This window comes from Exophiala dermatitidis (assembly GCF_000230625.1).
Source record: "Exophiala dermatitidis NIH/UT8656 unplaced genomic scaffold supercont1.3, whole genome shotgun sequence".
Taxonomy (NCBI): Eukaryota; Fungi; Ascomycota; class Eurotiomycetes; order Chaetothyriales; family Herpotrichiellaceae; genus Exophiala; species Exophiala dermatitidis.
Window position 1 is genome coordinate 1,533,790 of NW_008751648.1, and position 4,362 is coordinate 1,538,151.

Here is a 4,362-nt window from a genome sequence, read left to right on the forward strand (position 1 = left end):
AAAAGACTTTTTCTAATATCTCTATTAACTACGCCGTTAACTTAAGAGATATCTACTCTTCTCGATCTCTCTTACGATTATATTAATTACGAGATTAAGAAGACTAACTATCTACTAATACGCTCTCGACTTATAAATATCGACTCTTCTCGATCTCTTCTACGATTATCTCGACTACGAGATCTATAAAGACTTCGACCTTAATAGCGCTTTATTTTATCTTTAGCGCGTAAGTAACTACGATAGCGACTTTACCGCTAAGCGCTAAATCGGATCGTATCTACTACTTAAAATCTTTTACTACTCGAATTCTTTATCTTTTCTTTCTATTACTCTTTCGATCGATCCTTCTTATTAAGTTCTCTTCTTATCGAATCTCCTCTTCCTTATATATATTTAAGAAAACTACTATCTAAGAGCTTAGATTATACTTTAAAAGTTCTTTCTAGTAAATAGAGTAACGTTATACTAACTAACTTTATAAATATAATCTTCCTATTAATAGACTATAATATATAGTATCTAGGAAGGGTAAGTAACGTACTAGTACCTTAGATCTAGTATTAGACTAGAATAATAATCCTAGTTCTTAATTTTAGTCTTAAGAAATTATATAATCTAAATCCTAGGATACGGTTTAATAGGACTCTTAATAGAGCGTCTTAGGATCTCTCTTCGATAATAACGACGTACGTCCTTCTATTAAGAGAGATCTTCTACTACTAGTATATTCTACTATTCGACGTCTTTCTACTCGAACTAGTATATCTATAACTTCTAATTATTACGATATCTCTATTCTATAATCTTCTTTAATATCGTAGACTTCCTTAGTATACTTACCGTTTATTCGATATCTAGTACTAAGTACCTTCTTAACTATAGAGCTACTACTACTATTAAATATATCGTACTATATATTATCCGGATCGTAGTTAAATACTTCTTAAACTTCTTTAATCTCGCGTAATCTCCCTCTAGATATCGAGAGCGATAACGATAAAGTAGATATTATAGATACCTTAGGAGATATCGAATACGAAACGAGTACGGCTAATTCTACTACGAAAGCTAACTCTCGAGCTATATATAGAATCTATAAACGTTATTAATATTAGAATAGAGAGATTCCTATTATCTACTCTTAAGATATAAATCTTTTCTTCTTAGTTCTTTAGAGATACGTACTAGATAGTTTATATATATCTTCGGATATACCCGCCGATATCGATTCTAAAAACGATCTTATCTTTCTAAATACTAAAGCCTTTCTAGACTATACTAGTAATAATCCGGACTAGATATTCTATCTATTACGCCGCCTAGTTAGAAGATATTACTTAATTATTATACGAATTACTTATCTTTAAGTCTCTTAAGATCGTTTTAAGTAAGATACGAGACTTCTATACTAGTAATAAGTTAGAGAGCTAAATAATAAGATAACGACTTAAGTATCTCTAGTTAATAATCTATAGACTATAGTTACTAATTAAGATCTCTAAGCGAACGAATTAAACTATAAACTAGCTATCTAAGCTACTACTATTACGGATTAATAGAACTAAATTAATAATATCGACGTAGAACGTAAGTATATTAGGGACGTATATAAATAGTAAATAGCTAAATCGGCTAAATAGGATAAAGAAATTACGAATCTTAAGGTAAGTCTATCTTAAAAGTCGATTCGATAGATAGCTCTACTCTAAGGTAATATAAATATTATAGACCCTTAAATTTACTCTTCTAGATAAGAACGCCTATAGCTCTAGGATTAATCGACGACTTATAATTCTAATATAATAAATATCGATATCTCTATTTATAACGCTTTTAATAGTATTTCTAGTAATAATACTATCGATAACGGCGTTTATAATATTAATTAGAATCTTAACGAATATCGAGAACGATATACTAGTTAGCGAGTCTCTTCGTTATAGCCTTAAGCTTCGTAATCTCGATTTTCGTATACGCCTTCTCGATAGTATACTCCCTCTTCGCTAATCTACGTTACCTCTACTTCGAGAACGTAGTAAGAATAGCCTTTAGGTTATAGACTAAAGATATAAGATTCTTCTAAGTTCGATAGTAATAAAGATAAATACTACGAATAGCGCTCTAAAATTATATATAAGCTTCGGGTAGAAGAAGATATCTAGAAGTCTTTCGGCGTATAGACTACTATTACTTACGTATTTACCCGACTTATAGGAGATATATATAATTCTATCGAGCCTTACCTTTCTAATATCGAAATCGTCTCCGATACTATATTCTAGACTACTAGTAATCTACTAGTATATATAGACTAAATCTACGAAATATATTATTAAAGCTAATAGATACGCTAAGAATATATTATACTTAATAAGTAATCTAATAAACGATTTAACGTCTTCTTATCTAAATTCTAACGTCTTATAGTATTTCTATTAAAAATACTTTAAGACTAGATAGAAGATCTTATTATAAAACTCGACGATATAATATAGCTACTAGTATAATATTCCGCTAGCGAATATTATACTATAATAGACTTAATTAAGCTATATCGAGAAAAAGAACGATATTTACTAGATAAATTATTCCGAAAGAAGACTTACGATAAATTAACGGTATTAGGTAGAATCTCGACGTCGAAGAATACTATCTCTAGTAAAATAACGACTCGTACTTCTAATAGGATATCTAAGACGAAAACTTCTATATTCGTATTAACTATCTCTAAGCCTAACTAACGCCTATCTTAGGTATCGAATATCTTCGACCCTATAGTTAAAGAAAAGTTAAAGAACGAAGAAGCTTATTTCGAATATAGATAGATAGGTTATCGACCTAATAAACTAGAATATAGAATAAACTAATAGCGAAAAGAAATAGATTTATCTATACTCGATATCGATTAGAATAAATTTAATATTATCGAAGACCCTTTAACGTCCGATAATAACGATACTACTAGTAAGTTATTAGAAAACTAGCCGTCCTAGATTATATATACTTACTCGATCTAGGACGCCCCCCTTCTAAGCGTAATAAAATAGAAAGATTCGAAAATCTCTTCTCGATATCTCTACTCGAAGAGATAGACTATCTAGTATTAGACTATACGGTAGATAATAAGAATACCTCTACGATAAAAGAATATACTATACTCGATATCGATATAATAGCTACTTTCGTTAACTAGCGCTTTCTACGTAAAAAAGGTTTAGAATTCTATATAACTCTATTAGAAACCCTAAGATCTATATACCTTATAGATAGTAGAAGATCTAGTATTACTTATTTCGTAGAATTCGATCTAGTAATTAGATAGTATTTTAAGCGTATTAAATATTACGTTATATTAAAATTAAATTATTTATTAATTCTCGGCCTTTCGTAGATAACCTAGTATACTATAAAACTAGATTTTAAGACTAGGTCTATTACGTTCTTACCCGAGAACTACTTACTAACTTACCTTCCCTATAAAACTAACTATACTATTTATAGCGCTATTAAACCTACACCTAAACTACCTATAACTACTATTAATAGTATTTATATTGCCGATTTAAGTATCTTATAACTCTATAATCTAATTAAACGTAATAAGGTTACTATTATTCTTTTCTAGCTATAACTAACTATTAGAACTTCTTACGAAGATCTCTAACTATATATAGTTAATTAAGCTCTATTATATTACGCCGTTAACCTAGATAACTTCGATAAATTTATAAAAGGAAAAGTCTATATCGATCTAGCTACTAAAGTTCCTCCTAAATATTATATATTTCTAGACGTATTCTTAAAACCGTTATTTAATAAGCTATCGCCGTATCGTAAAGGTATTAATTATAAGATTCTACTTATCGCTACCGATTAATATTAACTTTCTTATAAGAAAACCTACGGAATAACTTAGGAAGAGTTAGCTATAGCTAAGAAATATATTAACGAATATCTAGCTAAAGGATTTATTCGATAGTCTATCTCTCTAATCGCTTTACTAGTCCTCCTTATAAAGAAACTAGACAATAGATTACGATTCTATATTAACTACTAAACTATTAATATAATTATAGTTAAGAATCGATATTCGATACCTAGGATTCGAGAGACGCTAGATAGGCTATATAAGACTAAATACTTTACTAAGTTCGATATTATTACTATATTTAATAGACTCTAAATTAAGAAAGAAGACGAATAGAAAACTATATTTTCGACCCGATTCGGCTAGTTTAAATACCTAGTAATACTATTTAGGCTCTATAATATACCTTTATTCTTCTAAGAATATATTAACTTAATACTCTAAGATATCCTAGACGATTTCTATATAGCTTATCTTAATAATATACTTAT